The following is a 17,932-nucleotide window of genomic DNA, read 5'->3' as shown; positions in this document are numbered from 1 at the left end:
TATTTACAATCAATAGTAATACTAGTATTGTGTTACAGGGGAATTTGGGAAAAACTGGAAGATTTAATTGAAGACATGTTCATTCAGTCAGATTACAAACAGAAACACATGGAAACGTGTAAAAAGTATAGCAATGACAAGAAAATAAACAGATTCTTTTTTGTTTGGTTTAGCCGGAGAAGAAAAAGGTTCCAGGATCCTAAAACACGTGTGGAGAGGCAGTGAGAGCCGAGTTCCTCCCCAACCAAGACACTTTGAAATATGAACTACTATTTCCATCATTATGCAACATCTGAGACCCCGGAATGCCAGATTCCTATTTTTGTCCTCTCCAAGCCCCAGTTTACTTTCACAGGGTTTGTCCCTTTGACTTAATCTCATGTTTCTTTTACCTGAAAAACTGAGGTAGAAGTGTCGTTTTTCTCAAGGATGGAACTTTGAAAATGGGGCCAAATTTGAGTTTTAACATGTTAAATAAAAACACATTTTTATTTGTCTGAAACGATTTTCTTAATCAACAGGATGAAATCAGGAAATAAAAAACAGATTGTATATTGAAAGAAAAATCAATTTTTTAAACTTCTAAGTACATAACATAAACTTAAACAGAAATTTGAAACTAATAAAATGTATATGACATTACAAAATCTGTAAATCATGTCCCAGTAGCCAAAGGGCTCAAAGCCCCGCCCCTACATCCATTTAGGACCAACTACAAAAGTAAAAAATCTTAATAAAAACTTTAAATTAAGACTGAGAGCAAAGAGGGAGAAAACACTAAAACATGTTGACAGATTTTTGAACACCACAGAAGCTAACATCAAAATTATCTTTCATCGATTTACAATCCTTTACAACTGCAGTCAAATGAGCCGCCGTTCACATTTCCGTAAATATTATGTTAAATATGTTGGATTCTCCGTCCTTAAATAAGAAAAAATGATCCACATGAATAAAATGCTTTTCTGCTGGATTTTCAAGCCCAGTCAAACAAAAAGACTCTTTCTGAGTGACGGCTGAAGCTGGAACTTTCAATTTCCTCTTCTGTCATTCCCCCAACAGCAGTGATGATTATTTATTTCCTGTCTCCAGAAAGGAGTTTTGTAAGCCATCAATTCTTTACCTCAGTGTTCCAGACTTAGTTCCTCATTCACAGTTGCCTCTTCTTCTCCAGTCCAAACACTTTCACTTCACTTTTATTTGTTTTATTTGGCAGGACTTGGTTTTGGCCAGCTCTTCATCCTCACGCCAGTTCCCTCCTCTCTAAAAGTTTTAGACCTCTTCTCCATTTCTTCCCAGCTTTTAGTGAACAAGCCTTTAATCTTCCAGCTTTGATCAATCCTTTTTTCAAAGTGTGGAGCATGTCAGTTTGTTTGTTCCTCCAGGAGAAAGACAGCAGTGAATACGGCTTTTGAGGTTTTGAACAGATGGGTAGCAGAGTGGAGAGAGGGGTCATACCAGGAGCCTCGAATGGCGCTCTGTGGCCTCTTTCTAAGTACATGTCTCTGATGTGTCAAGTTTCTACCCTGACTGCAGTACTTTGTCCTGAGCCGCACGTGGAGAAACTCTGGCAGCGAGTTTGACCACAGATAAAGGTTTGGTGTCTGGATCAGAAACTGCTGCGCGGTGTCCTCTGGTATAAACGCTGTTTTGTTTCTGCCGGGAAGGCCGGAGGAGCTGCCGTTAAGCTCCAGGTATTTATAGCTTCTCAACGATTCATTTACTTAAAACTCTCCTTTCAAACAGTCTGGAATTGACATCAAATAAATGGTTAAAAGGTTTTTTTTTCTTATATGTTCCAAAAGTGACACGGTCATTGAAATCTAACACAGGTATTTTAAGACAACAAACAGCTGAGCTGCTTTTGCTAAAATCTACCATTTGTTAGTCCCTAACAGTCAGAGTTGGACTTGTTTGTCTGGTCTGGCCTCAGGCCCGTTTGGAGCTTGTTGCTTGTGCTTTAAACTAGTGGTCCCCAACCACCAGGCCACAGACCAGTACCAATCCGCTGGTACTGTTGGTATTCAGCCGCGGAGAAAATTTGACCTACATTTATGTTTTATTTATAATCTGATTCTAAAGGAAGCTATATTTTGGAGATCTGAGGGATTGTTCCCACCACATACGACTCTTTCTTGATGCATATCAAGTCGCTCAGACATGTGACTAAAATGCATCTGCCACTAACTTGAAGCATTTGCTCTGACTTTTAAGTTGAAACCCACAAGCTAACAAAAAACAAACATATTAGCAAACTTTCTTTTGGCAGAAAAGAGGAAAGGTCTTCGACTTCAAAATAAAAGAAAGGTCCATTTAACAGACAAAAAACAGGAGTCTTTACTCCAAATATGGATTTATTGTGACAGTTATTCCAACAGACCATTATAATGATAGAGCGTATAACAACTTTATCAGCAGCAACCACATAACATGAGGTTGCTGCTGATAAAGTTGCTCAAACGGTGGATTCATGTTTATTATAATTACAAAATACCAGTTTTAGTGACCAGCTGGACAAAGCTGAAGTTGGCGTCTGATTTTTTAGCTTTCACTTTAACAATTATTTCAATTAAATTTAATTAGATTTTTATATTTATTTTCGAACATGAAAAACAAAACATAAAAACAAATAAATTAAAAAGAAACAATGAAAATTATCCCACAAACAATCTCAGATGTAACAAGTTGTTCAGAGTTCGAAAAGTCTACAAATTTCAATGGATGTTTGGTCAAAGCGGGGTACGGATTGATTCTCTGACAAATAATACAGCAGGAAACCAAACATGTCTCCAAACTAAATTGCAAAATCATTGAAAATCCTCTGAGACAGAAGAAAATATTTTGGATAAATGTTGCAATATGTCCCTTTTTATGGGTTTTACACATGAAAAACTTCACTAAACGAATCGAGAAGAACTTGCATAACACAATATGCACAAATACTGTACCTTACCAAATCCAGTCTGTTTTGCTGATATGGAATGTTATTAAAATTAATAAAAGCAAGTCTGCTCATCTGCTCTCTTGAGCCACCTTTTTGTTGCTCCCATTGTTTTGTCAGGTTTCACTTTATCTATTAAATGGTTTAAGTTTCTGCCATCACATGTGTGCTGTCTGCTACGTTAGTCGTTTTCATGTTATAGTAAAACAAACCGGGGGCTACCGGTGGACGTCATCGAACGAAAGTGACGTCCATATGAGACACTATTTTTTCATAACTCTTCGTTTGGAGGGTTAAATGAGAAGGGAAGAATTCAGATTGGGCCTTTCCCTCCAATTCTGCTGTTTCCCCATAGATTGTACGCTACTTTCATGTGCGTCTTCCAGGTCGAACAGTCATTTTTCTTTATTTTCCAACACCATAAGAACACATCACTTGTCTAAGTTTGCGTTTTTTCTTTGATGGACACCAACCCATTGGTGGAATTGGCACTAAAATGAGAACAAAAGCCAGAATTTAAAAAACTAAATAGAAATGAATTCATGATTATAGCCTTAATAACAACAATAATTCCTGTCAGTGTCTATGATTGTGAACTGGCACCTAATGACTAATCATAATAGTCCCTAGAATGTGTTGCCCACAGTATAGCTGAAGAACTAAAAATGTGCAGAGCATTTTCACTCTATGGTTGTTTACAACCTTGAAATGTGGCGTGGGTCACCTGCGTGCCACAACAGGTTTGACTATTTTTCACCGCCAGACAGCCCATATCCACTCGTAATGGCAGTTGTGACTATAAGTTTGCAAATCATGAACTTTCTTTCAATCTTGTTTATTTGAAGGATCCTCCATTTTTCTTGGTGTTTATTCTTTTTCTTTAATCTCCCAATGCCATAAAACATATTTAAATGTCTTCTTTGCTACGTCCAAAGTTATAGTTGAAAGCTTGTGAATTCTTTCATGGTCACATAAATTAGAGTTTGATTTTTATATATTTGTTCTCCTTTTTGTTGTTTGTCTTTTCTTGGTCTGACAGTAAGCCGAGCATAGCCTGCAGTCAGTCTGTCGTTCATCACTTGGATTAAATTTCCTTCTCAGAAATGTTCCTGCAGCTCACGTCTGTCCTTTAGAGCCTTTCGTTTTATGGGACACCTTCTCATTGTCTTTGACAGGAATTTCACAGAAAACTCCTCAAACTTCTACTTAGAAACAAATCACACCTCCAGCAGCTTTTAAAGCAACGTCAGTTCAAAAAGTTATAAATATATGTTTTTCATGGAAATAACTGTTATACGGGTTGTGGACTCCTTTTGCTTGTGGACAAACAGGATTTTTTGGGTGTGCCCTCTGTCAAACGCTGGCAGTGGGTAATGTGTTTCCTTTGTTTCAGGATGTGTCATGAATAGATCGGACCTGTCCCTCAGCATTCCTGTGCTGCTCTTCAACTTCATAAGGTCATCTCCAAAAAAATGTTGTGCTGGGAAAATTCTGCAGGGATTTCCCTGGTCAGAAACCACGTCTTCCCTTCTTACTAATCGAGGTCCTTTTAACCGTTTTCTTGACATTGCCAGTATTTTGTTTGTCAGAGCCGAACACAACGGAGGGCTTTTGTGAGCAGGACTCGCCGCCGTCCCGTACCTTCAGCCCTGCTCCACTCCACTGCAGGGCTGTTGCATCATATAACATCTCATCTAACTTTCCAAAAGCCTTTCTGGCAGAAGGCCCCGAAGGCAAACTCCCAACAGCGGCGCATTGTCCGGCTCCAGGAGGCCGCTGGCAAGGCGCCGTTGCCATGGGGGAGGGGTGTGTTTGGGTGGTACACGTCAAAGTAACACCAGCAGGATCCAGGATCCAGGGATTTTACTGGGATTGGCAAATGGATCCATCTCAGTCAGAGGCTGACGTTTGCCGTAAGCTGAAGTGTGAACAGGTTTAGCGTGGTTTCTGCATCTTTAGGTCAATGTTTGCTGCTGCTGTTGTGAGCGGAAGACTCCAGAACCGAGGAGCTCCACTGAATGGGGGTGCACTGTCACATAGTGGCTTCAGAATGAACTGCACTGCCAGGGGGACTCAGTCCAGACTGATCATGTTGAACATTTCAACTGGAGATGTCTGATTCGTCTGTGCAACAAAGTAGCAGATCCACAACAGGTAATGCTAAAGGTTTTCCATGAGACATGCAGAAAATACTCAGTACTCAGTGAGTATGTAGAGCTAAAATGTTCAAGCACATTTTTTCTATTGGTGTGGAATACTTATGCAACACACATAAGTAAAGGTGAAGTAAGTGAGACACAGGCATATGGATTTTTCCATTTCCAAGAGCTCGTTAGTGCTGTTCATGCGATAAGTATGCGCTCCTTGCGTGCAACCTGACTGTTAGAGATGATAAATTTAGACAGAGTGCGTTTTGTGTGGACGTCCTATGTATCACCCTCACACTCCATGCATGCAGCATTTGTGTGCGATCAGTAAGGAGCCAGCACTTGTTCCTTTAGTGCACATGTGTCAAAATCAAGTGAGGAAGTTTGGCTGTTACAATTTTATCTATCCATTTTCTGAATTCCTTTTGAGGTCACGGGGTTGCTAGAGCCTATCCCAGGTCCTGATAGGTGACGTGTCAAAGTCAAGGCCCGGGGGCCGGATCCGGCCCTCCAGGTAATTCTATCCGGCCCTCCAGATTATTTTATTTTATTGTTATTAGACCCGATGTTATCTTGTGCTCATTTCTAACTTGTAGAATTTTGACAAAATATATTTTTATGGAGAGTAAAATACTGAAAGTTGTTTAAGGTTTAAGTTGATTTATTCTGGAATAATATTCCTGCCTTTTTATTATTCATAATTATATTAAAAAGTTAAAATTTTAAGTTTTAAAAATTCACATTCTGCTAGCTTTCTGGACTATTTTTGGCATTTACCAAGATTTTTTAGGCTATTTGGAGCTTAGCTAATACTTCAGCTACTGGTTAGGCTAATTCAATTGTGTTTTTTTGTTTTTTTTTTTTTTGTTTTTTAGACTGTTTTTTTTAGTTTAGCTAATGCTTCAGCTACGTACTAGCTGTTTTGGCTAATTTAGGTTTTTTTTTTGTGGCTGTTTTTTAGTTTAGCAAATATTTCAGCTACATGGTTGCTGTTTTGGCTAATTTAGGCTTTTCTTTTCATGTTTTTTATGCTGTTTTGGAGTTAGGCTAATACTTACATTATAACTGCTTTGGCTAATTTAGGCACTTTTTAAAAAGTTTTTTATGCTATTTTGAAGTTTGTGTAGTTTTTCCACTACATGGTATAGCTGTTCGGACTAAACTAAGTTTTTTTCGTTTTTTTTAGGCTAATTTGGCATTTAGCTAATATTTTAGCTGGCAATCAGCTTCAATGTTTATAACTATCAATTTCAGCATCTTCAGCCATCAGCACTAGCATCTTCAGAGGACAAGTTCAACTTATTGCAAGTAATGCTATAATCTAGTTCATAATTATGTTAAAACGTTAAATTTTAAAAAATAAAAAAATGTATTTTTAGAGTGTTCAATAAATGTTTATCCTGTTCGGCCCGCAACCTAAGGTGTGGTTTGGATTTTGCCCCCTGTCCGATTGAGTTTGACACCCCTGCTTTAGTGTGTGGCTTAAGAACACCGTACAATAGCATCGCCCGCCGTATATCATAAGTATGTGTTACTATTATTATTATTTAATACTTCACAATACAAACACCAAACACAGACGACAACTTCCATTTCATGACTTTCCTTGAGGTGGCCGTACGAGCCTCAATTAACTTTTCTTTATAAGAAACAAAATTGAAGTAAAGATTAATATGAGTAGACTAAATTGTTAGAAAGAAAATCTTTTTTAAGCGTCTCTTTTTCAGTTCTCTACATGTTTCCACATGTATTTTTAGATAGTTTTTGCTTTAAAAATGTGAACATTGCTTTTTAGTGACTTTACAAATTCTAAATGATATAATGTAAACAGTCTAAAAACCCTGTTTGTTTTTTTTATTCAGGCCAGTTCTTGAGTTATTCATGTTGGGATTTATATTTGGGTTACTTTAACTAATTTCTTTGAGTAATAGTGGTTTATTTTTAACCCAATTTAATTATTTTTTTCCAAAATTAAAATAATGCAGCAAATATATTCCCTTTTCTTAGCATCAGAGTTGCATTACAAACAACCTAACTTTGGTATTTTTGACTATTTTTAGTTTAAAGTTTAATTTACATTTACATGGACTTATTACACTTTTTAAGACATAGCTACAAAAAAAAAAACATTTCTACAGAGATAAATCTGAGCCAGTAGTTTGTTCTAATGTTTGTAAGATGTAACTAAATAAAATATTTTTTATCTTTATAAACTTTTGTTTAAAACTGTTACTTTGAACAAGTCCTTTGTTTTTCAAATGTCGCTTCACTATTGTAATTTTGAGATGTAGTTGACATTTTTTCTTCATTGTTAAATTTGAAACTTCATGATTTACAGCTTGAAATGTTCGTTTTTCAATTTCACTTTTTTAGTCATACCTCTTTTTACTTAAACTTTCACATCAAAAAGTTTCAGTTTCAGATCAGTTTTTGCAAACGTCTGATCAGTTTAATCACATCCTTCAGTGGAAGGGCGTTTGCAATTCACTAACAACAAGCAGGAAGTTTCCTTTTGGTGCTTTATCCACCATTTTACCAACACTTTTTAATACACACACTCATCCCTCCAACACACAATCCAGTCAATCTTTATTTATATGAAACTTTTATGAATTGTAGCACAAACTAATATAAGCAGAGTTCCCTCGCTATGACGACATTCCTCATCCGCTGCTCACAGTTTCATTTTCTGATTCGTCATCAATTGCAGGTTATTTTTAGGAAATGAGGGACCACTGAATACAAAAAGAAAAAAGAAATAATTTATAAAATTGTCTTTAACGTTGCTCTAACACTTCCCGCCCCTTGAACCCATGAATGTAAACATTGAGCATCAGACTGAGGAGAGAAATGTCAGTAGGTGGAACTACAACAGCTAAAAACCCCCTCTGGGGGTAACAGCCGAGTGCAGCATCCCGGGGGGTGCAGGTCCCCCGCTGGAGCTACAGTAGCGAAACAGCAGCCGACCCAACTGAGGAAGTGCTTTTAAATTTATCGATTAAAACAATAAAAGAATGAAATGACAACATCAATAAAAGAGGAATAATAAAATAAAGATACAAGTGCTGTGCAAAAATGTATACCACATTACAAAAGAAATTGATTATAAGTCAGAAATTAAAAAAATCATTAAGAACATTTTCAAACTAGATTCAAACATTTTCAGACTTGTGGCCTGATATTTTCAAGAAGATTTTCCCAAAACTTTGACAAGAACACTGAAAGGCTTAGTTTGGGCTCTTGGAACCTGAAGAAGACCTCGGTCTGAGGTTTGCAGAATCCAAGATGGATGATAAAGAACCTTCATATCAGAGATGAACTTGGGTGCTAGACCATAGATAGACTTGTAGACTAGCAGAGAAGTTGTAAACTTAATTCTCTGGTGAACAGGAAGCAGAAACCTGAGAACTGGACTAAAGCGGTCATATTTCTATGTCTCTGTGAGGACTCAAGTTGCAGCCTTTTGAATATGTTGTTTGAGGCCTCGTTTAGTGAGAAGGGTGTTACAATAGTCCAACCTACTGAACACAAAAGCATGGATTAGTTTTTCCAAGTCAGGTTTGGACACAATCTTCTTAATTTTGGTGATGTCCTTCAGATGGTAAAAGGCCACTAATGTAAGTGATGAGATGTGACTATTCAAATAGAACTCAGAGTCTAATATAACTTCTAGGTTTCTAACCTCTTCATTGAAGAGGGATAGACAGTTAACACTTGTCTTTTGATTTTGTGTAACTAAACAGTCAGAAAGAGAAGAAGGTGTGAGACCAAAATCAATTTTGAAGCAGATAGGGACCCAATGCTATGGGTTTAAAATCTGTGTGATATAAGCTCACCTCCTGGTCTTTGTGAAAACTTGTGCAGCAAATTTTCTGCAGGTTCTTAATTTCATTTTTGGAGGACCAGAAAGCAGGTAGTTATAATAACAAATCACAGCATACACACAGAAACGGCCTTGAGCCGCAGATCACATCACATCTGAGCCTGGGGGTGTTATCCGTGTCCTTGTGGTGCTGGTTCTGGCCCTCGCCTTCATGTTCTGGGGCTCTTTATCTTCTCCATCATCATCGAGCCGCTCGGTCCATGCTTATCACGCTTGTCAGGGTGGTCTGGGAGTTTGGCGTCGGGTTGCCTGGTGGGCAGATTCCTTTGATCTGTGTTTCTGTGCGTGTGTCTGGGGGGCCCCGGCTGCTACAACCACCTTGCATTCTGCTAGGAATCCTACCCGTTATTTTGTTTTGCTTTCTACATGCTGTAACATCATCGTCCACATTGGTACACAGACACTCACCTGGACACAGGTGCTTGCTAACCTTTGCTCCAATAGGATTTTTGTAAGCCTGAAGGAATTATTTATATTTGACAGGATTTTGCCTGTATGTGTATGTACATGCATGTCTATTGATCTGTATTGTGTTTGTGTTGATATTGTTAATATAAAAGCAACTAGTGCTGCCACAAACGATTAATGTAATAGTCGATTAATCACAGATTATTTTTTTCCGATTAGTCGACTAATCGGGTCAGGCATAAAGTGGACGTGAAGCAGACATCTTAACCATCATTGGGTTTGAACTAAGTAAAAACTAGCTGTATATAGCATTACTTGTGTGAATGCTGTAAGGTGAATTTGGCCATTGAAGATGCTAGTGATGATAGCTAAAAATGCTGAAGTCGATAACTGAAATCACTGAAGCTAATAGCTAAAAACGCTGAAGCTGACGCCAGCCAAAATATTATTCAAATGCCAAATTAGCCTAAAAAAAATGAAAAATGCCTAAGTTAACCAAAACAGCTAGTATGCAGCTGTAATATTAGCTAAACTCCAAAATAGCCTAAAAATAAAAAAAAAAAGCCTAAATTAGCCAACATAGCTAGCCTAAAGCTGCCATATTGGCTAAACTCCAAATTAGCCGAAAAAAGAAAACCAAAAAAATCCTAAATTAGACAAAATAGCGAGCATGTAGCTGAAATTTTAGCTAAACTCCAACATAGCCTAAAAAACCTTAATAAATGCTAAAATAGTCCCAAAAGGTAGCAGAATGCCATTATAACTTTCAACTTTACTAGACTCTGACTCCATATAACATAAAGTAACGACTAACTGACTATTAAATTAGTCGTCGACTATTTTAATAGTCGATTAGTCGTCCATTAGTCGACTAATCGTGGCAGCCCTAAAAGCAACAAATAAAATAATGTTCGGAAATGTATAAAAGTGTATTTGTAACATTAGAGTCATTTGCCACATATGATACAGCGTAAGCATGGTGTTTGGGAACAATTGTCACTATACATCCATATTTTAAGTAAGACAAGAGCTAAGTCTGTTACTTCAAGCTACTGAGATGTGCGAGACGCCAGATTGATCTGGCTGAGGCACTACTGTGGACTGTCGTTTCCCCGTAAATCAAAGACGATTCGAATCTTTTTACGCTGATCAACGTTACTATTTACATCCCTGAAAACGGAATTCACATTCATTGGTAAATTTACCACAACTGAGGTTGAAAACCTTTTTCCTTGCTACACACCTATCTGGGGTCCACTAGTCAATCTATATTTTTAATAGACAGAAAAAAATGACATAAAATTACCCCGACAAGCTATATTTCTTAATAAGGCTCCAACACATCGACCACTAAATTGATATACAATAAAATAACCTTTCAAAAAGAGCCAAATGTATACAGCTTCTTGTAACAAGCAAAGATTTGATATGAACCTGTCAGTAGCTGCGTTTCTATGACACTTTTGCACAAAACTTTATTGAAACTCTAGAAATGTACAAAAAAAAAACAATTTTGCAATTACACTGTTTCCAATAAACACAAACCAATTCACACAATAAGTCATTCAAAAACACAGATGTGAACAATACTTTGATTTACAGCAGATTTACTCAAATTTCTGCCACAGCACTAGCACTCATCATCATCTATCAAAGGAGACGTCAGCGTCTTATTCAGACCATGGAGCGGCGAGCTACGTGGGAGCGGATACGAATAAAGAGATGTTGGGAAATGGTGGTTGGGGATTTTACAAAAGAGCTGTGGATCCAACAATTCCACATGTTACGCTCAACTTTTGATGAGCTGAGATTCTGTGGAACCTCTTGAGGCGCTGTGTTTGTAATGTGGATCATTTAATTTGAAAAATACTGTTTTCATTGCAGTTTTGCTAAATATGTCGATTACGATACGCCTAAACAACCTCCTCTTTTAAGACCAAAAACCTTTAAATGCAAGTTTTTTCAATATAGTCGTGTTTCTGTCAGTTGAATATTCTTATCGTAAATCCAATATGCACAATTTCATAGTCAATGAAAACACAGCTAATGACATTTGATTTAGTCTAGCCCAATTCTACAGTCCTTTTTTATCAGTATAAATTCCTATAACTTTGCCAAGTTGACAGATTGGCTGAAGATATTCCTAAAAAGATGACAATAGTGACACCCGCAGGATGTATTACTAAATAGGGCTCGTCCGACACTTTGTTTTGTTTGTTAAATGCAGCTTTCTTTCCTTTTGAAGTCAAAGACTGTTCTACTGTTTCCTCATTGACTCTTTTCTGCACAAAAAACTTTTCAAAGACATTAACTTTGCAAGCTTGGAGGTTTCAATTTAGCGGTTGGCAGAGCTACTGTACAATGGCAGAGGATGTAGTTAAGACGTAACCGAGGCAACACAAAGTGACCCGTTGGGTACTAGTCCACAGTGTCGGTCAAAACAACCCTCTCTGACTTTACACGACTTGGTCAATCCCTGACAATGGCCCTAATTCGGCGACTGACTTGTAAAAGTTTTACCTTATCTCATTCCTGCTTTTCTATTCCTCATCTTTGGTTCCACAGAAGTCCAGGACTGCTACTGAGTCTCAGTCCTCACTTGTCCTTTAGCAAAAACACACAACAGGAATGTTGTCTCAGTCAAGATCATACCGATTGATCCTTAATCAATACATACACCAATATGATGGCTCTGCGCGTTACTTTCTGGATGTGTCAAATCCCCAGCAAGTGCTGTAAATTTTTGTCACATTTGTAAAGTGGCTGGATCAGCTCCTGAACAAACTAAAAGGACTAATCCCGGCATGGACTACCATGAAATTGTACCAAATTAAAACACCCGTAAGTAGCTACATGAATCCTAAAATACATGAATTAAATAATGAGAAATGGTGACACAGCCTTCTATCGGCTACATTTTTTTAAACATTTTGTGGAGAACCAGAAAAGTTCTTACTATAGGATATTCATACCAGTTTTTTACTGCCACCTCCTGGAGAAGATGGTACTGCCTGGACCAAACACTAGTTCTTAATCAAGAGAAACCAATCAGCTATTATCCCCTCGAGAAGGAGAATTGTAATTCACCAGTGAGGGAACTATGTTTATTACAGTGTGTGCAAAAGCCTCGTTTCCACTGGCGGTCCGGTATTTTGAGCGTTTCTATTGTAAAATGGATCCACTAAACAGTACCGTACCTCTTGGGGGGGCCCTGATTGGTTGTAAAGTGGAACACAACGGTTGGGGCGGAGCTTCTGTAATCACTCAATGATTGGCAGAAAGCAATGACAACATTAAAAAGCGCCAATATGGCACTCATTTAAGCTAACGTTTCCAAAGTGTAAACATTCATGGTTTTTGTGGTTTACTGTGAACTCTTTTGGTCACGAGTCTATATTGAAAATGCCTACAAACAACACGAAGGCCTGGTCTGCAATGGAACTACAAACGTTCCTTGCCATCCTTGTGATGGTGTCATACAGGGTGGGCTAGCGGCACGCAAGCACAACTAAACAATTTTTTTTAACCCTTGCTTTTTAAACACCAAACTGTTATGCCCCAAAAAATATTTTCTATCTTAAATATTTTAATGTTTTAAATTTTGATGGGTTTGTTTTTCTCAGGGGAAAAAAACTCTGTAGTGAAAAGGTGAGAATGCCGATTTATATTGAATAGTCTGAGGACAAGACGTTTTTTTCCCTTTAACGTTTTTTTTTTTTTTTTTTTTTTTACTTTTCTGTACCACATGTTTTCCATGTAATATAAATTAAAATATTCTAAATGCACATATCTGGTATATTTTACTTAACACAATATTATTTTTTTTTTGGACATACTTTAAATCCCATTATTTATAAATACATGGACACATATTATTGGGTTAGTTGTACCAACTTACTATGACGTCTTCATCCAAAACAAACACTTTGGTTTGAGAGTAGAAACGGACACCCTGATGAACATGGTTTCTGTCACAGAAAACAATCTCTCATTTCTCTACAAAATAACTTCGAATTTAAGCTCAGATAATTTAACAAAATACACCCTCAAAACACAAAAAAACTTCGGTTTTAAGAACTTACTTGATCACACAAGCACACTATCTTTAAATTAAACAAAATGATTCAATATAAACACGTCTTCCCGCCATTTTCAACGTGAACAAACTAGGACCCCGCAAGGATCTCCCGAGGCGTCCATCATAATGCCTAAACAAAATTGGGGATTTAAAACTCACATATGTTGAAAGTTTGGGTTTTATTAATAAAGACAAAAGAAAAGAGTATTTGTTTAACAGTTTTATTATTTTAGGGATTTTTTTCCATCACAAATGTAGTTTTTTTTTAATTAGCCCTAATGTTTTGTTTTTCAGAAACGATTTGAATCTTTTATGACAATCCCTTCAAAGACTATAAAATAAAAATGCTATGAATCTTTACATAATCTATCAGTTTATTCAATTTAGTGCCTTTTTCCACTTTATTTATTTGTAATTTAGGGTTGTTTTAATACATTACAGTAATGGTATTTTATATTATTTATTTTTATTGTATATATTTTTATTCTCTTTAGCTATTCAGACTTTATTACTGTATATTGGTTGTAAGATTCCACAATGCTCTTTGTTTTGTAATTTTTTTAATAATAAAAACCTTACCATTAAAGATACCTGTTAGTTTTATTTTTAAAAACCATTTAATTATGTTTGTAAAAGTATTATTATTTTTTTTTAAAAAAGCTAAAAAATGAGGGACATTTCCAGCTTGTATATTGATGGGAATGGTATAATTTAGCTTTCATCTGAATGTGATGATGAAGAATGATCAAATATTTCCAGCTGCACTTTGCAGGCTCAAACATCCCATCTCTTTGTCCATATCTTGAGCAGTTTTCCCAGCATCCTGCAGCAGTTTTCTCATGAAGCCCTTCCTGCTCACATGATAGAGTCACAGAGCAGCCCAAAACCTCCACCTCCTGACTCTGGACGGTAATGTGCTCCTCATCCTGAAATACACCGCATTCGGGATCAAGTGGTTGGCATGGCAACACTCCACAAAGTCAGCAAACCCGCGTCCAGTACTATGACTCTTGTCCATCTCTGTTACACCTGACCAAAGACCAAAATAAAATAAAAAAATTATGAAGCCAAATTGCACAAAAAGGTGAGAACTATTCATCTACAAATCCATTAGGGGTGTTGCTGAAGCCTTCCCAGTTTACTTTTCTTTGTTTTTAACTGTAAAATAAACACCTTGAGCTGAAATATTAAAAGAGTGTTTTTAATGCTAAAGTTTGATTTGGAACATTTCATGAATCAAATAAGTACAACACACTACTTTTTGCAGGTTGGGACATTGTTAATTCGGGATCAATTTTCAGAGGTTAACATGGAAACAAACATGCATTTCTAAAGAAACTTGTAGGTTTAGCCTCCAAAATCAAACATTAAAGGTATTTGGTAAACAGGTCTTACATTTCAAACAGTCCAGGAAATATAATAGGAAAAGACTGAAACTGATGCAATTAAAATAAAATTTAAAAAAAGGGTGTGTGGGAGATAAAAGTTAAAAGAAGAGACATTGTCTCTTTTAGGATCTTTCCAGTTCTTCCCAGCAGAGGGCAGCAGCTTCTTAGAAAAACCTTTTCTTAAGTCCATGTTCAGCTGACCATCTCAGGATGCATAAGTTAAACGTTTGAGGCACCAAACCAGAGTAAAGTAAATAAATAAATAAATAAAACAAATAATAAACAGAACCTCGAGGTTTTCAATCAATCAATAATTTTATTTATAAAGCACTTTTCATCCACTTTGCTGTTGAACACAATGTGCTGAACAAAAATGACATATAAACAGTTAAAACATAAGACGTCGTGAAACAGTAGATAAAAAAAGCAATAATAAAACAGATGATTAAAACACTAATTAAAACAATAAAAATCAAAAGACAATAAAACAATAACAATATGAGATAAAATAAATGAATGTCACAGTGTGGCTAAAATTTGGTGAGGGATTTCATAGAAATAAAAGATAGAAACATAAAAATTATTAACCATTAAGTAATTTAAAGCCCAACATATGAATAAATTAGTCGATTAAATGAGTGTCTTTAATTTACATAAAAAACAGCTTTTGTGCTGCAACTGTAAATATTGACTTATTCAGATTTATATTTTCATGTGGGTCATAATTTTGCTCTGAGTTTCTGCTGATGAAAAAAACTTTAGACTTTGACAGAACCAAAACAATTGGAATTCAGGGAAGTTTCCATTAAATATCTCGTTCCTAGACATGTTAATTCTTGTTCAATTAGTTCAAAATGTAAAAAAAATGTAACAAAATGAAAGTATAACAGAATCAAAAACATATGTTAAAAAATAAAGCAGAAATAAAATAGTGAAAAAAGTAAACAAAAGCAACAAAATACAAACAAACCAAACCAAATTTGTAGCTGTTAATGACAATCTCCAATAAAGCAGGGAGAGGCTGTTTATGCAGACAGCCTATGTTACCAGATTGGGAAGTTTCCTGCACAAATTGGGCAGGTTTTACTGAAATTCTGCAGTTTTTTGCTCAACCTGGCAACACTGCAGACAGATAAATGTTCGTGTGAACTCCGTGAGTAATTTCATTGCTTGGTTTGGTTCCACAAACTATAAACAACAAACTATGATGCATCAAAAATTAAGAATTTATGGATTAAAAGTATGTATCCTACTGCCTGATTTATATAACAAGTAAATATTTTTCAAAATTAGCTTATTAAAGAAGAATAATGAGCAAAGGTTTGAATTTGCCAAATTTTTAATCACACTAAAAAACTGAATGCCTCCGAACTCATCTCAATCAAAAAACTCCTTTCATAAACCAGCATCCTTGTAAATGATGAAACGCTAATTAAATAAACTCAAAAGTGAAGACCAATCGTTAAATACTTGAGAGTAATTCTGATAAATAAAGGCTCACCTCCGCTCAAGAGCTCAGCTTCCTTACTTTTTATTATTATTTATTTTATTAAAGCTCGTATGCTTTCAACATTTTTAAAATTATTAGACCCAATTTTGGAAATAAACCCACTTGTGTTTTCAAACTGCAGCATCTTTAAATCTCATGATAATCATTAATTATCATAATGAAAAAGTCATAGAACTCCTAAAACTTGACAAAATTAACACAAATTACCAAATCCACTTGTTTTTACTTCCATTTATTCTAGCAACTTCCACATTTTAACAGGCAGGCGGCAAACTCTGTAATGAAAAAAAATCTAATTTTAATGTCAAATTAAAAATATACAAGATATTTGTATTGTTATAAAAGAAAACAAATCTGCCAATTGAACGAATTTGTCTTGATAAGATTTCTTTAAAAAGTTGTGATGTTCTTGCCTTTTTAAAGACTATTTTAAATCCTGAAAATAGCTAAATAGACTCTGATAAAAATAGGTATTTTTTTCTTCAAAAAGTAAATATTAATTCGCAAAATACTTATACTGTAGGTCCCAATACAGTCCAAATATCCTTATTTCCTGACTTTTGCCAGGCAACAGTTGAAAAAAAAAAATATATATTTTTTTTCTTAATTCTTCTAAATCTGTCTTGCCCGGATAAATAAAGGTTAAAGAAATACAAGACAATTTTTACACCAATTGAACAAGCTTAGAAATACACGTTTTAGGAAAAAATTGTCAAAATTACATGTAGATTATTTTTTTTTAAAACTTGTTTCATTAGAAATTTTGCTTAAAATGAGACGTTTTTAAGATCAAATGACTCAACAAGATATTCAAGATTTATTGTCTTAAATTTTTCCACATGTTAATTTTTGGTTAATTTTGTTTGATGTCAAATTTAATATGATATTTAAACTAAAAACTAGACTAAAATATATCTTTGTGTTTTTGCAGTGGGCTTTTAGGGACCAAGATTTTTTAAAGAAGTCTGATCAGGTTAAACATATTTAATAAGATTTGTCCATTTGAGAATCACAAACAAATAACAGACATTTTCACTTAAATTCTCCAGAAAAAAATCTCAAAAGTTGAGACATTTGGAAATGAAAAGAACTAAAGAATACGGATGAAAAGAATCCATTAGTGAAAAATCAATCGAGCAGCAGGAATGAAGGTTTTGGCGACAACTAATAAGACTTTAGCTTTTAAATGTGACGTTATAATCTCTTTAAGTCTTTAACTCTATATAACCATTTGTATCATATTTGATTCACACATATCTAAGACCCCTTTCTTATTAGCATAATCAAAACTTTCCTTAAAAACCTTGTATTGAACCAGTGTTAATTTCGTTGACGAAAAATTTTCGTCATCGTCTTCGTCAACGACACTATTTATCCAACGAAAACGAAACGAAAACGAAACAAAAACTCCCGCCCAGACACGACAACTTTAACTAAATTAACACTTTTTTCGTCAACGAATAAAAACGAAACAAAAATCCTGATCGAAGACGACATCCAATCATAATGACTGCTGGTGGAGGAGGGCGGGAGCCAATGCAGAGCGATCCAATCAGAACACAGAGCCCTGCAGCCCG

General features: G+C 35.7%; 1 protein-coding gene across 1 annotated transcript in view; it reads right to left on the bottom strand.

Moving 5' to 3' along the window:
• LOC112162813 (3-hydroxy-3-methylglutaryl-coenzyme A reductase) overlaps positions 1 to 13,539 on the bottom strand; it is a 52,383-nt gene extending 38,844 nt beyond the window's left edge. Inside the window, exons 1-3 of the mRNA XM_024298715.2 lie at positions 13,462 to 13,539; positions 13,278 to 13,347; positions 11,900 to 11,983 (exon numbers count right to left, since the gene is read on the bottom strand). The gene's annotated coding sequence lies outside the window, so the exon portion shown is untranslated. The remainder of the gene's footprint in view (positions 1 to 11,899; positions 11,984 to 13,277; positions 13,348 to 13,461) is intronic.
• Between the last annotated feature and the right edge of the window lie 4,393 nt (positions 13,540 to 17,932).

The sequence above is a fragment of the Oryzias melastigma genome, linkage group LG12, assembly GCF_002922805.2.
Source record: "Oryzias melastigma strain HK-1 linkage group LG12, ASM292280v2, whole genome shotgun sequence".
In the NCBI taxonomy this organism is placed as follows: Eukaryota; Metazoa; Chordata; class Actinopteri; order Beloniformes; family Adrianichthyidae; genus Oryzias; species Oryzias melastigma.
Note: the sequence above shows the minus strand (reverse complement) of the source record. Positions and strands in the feature narration are given on the sequence as shown.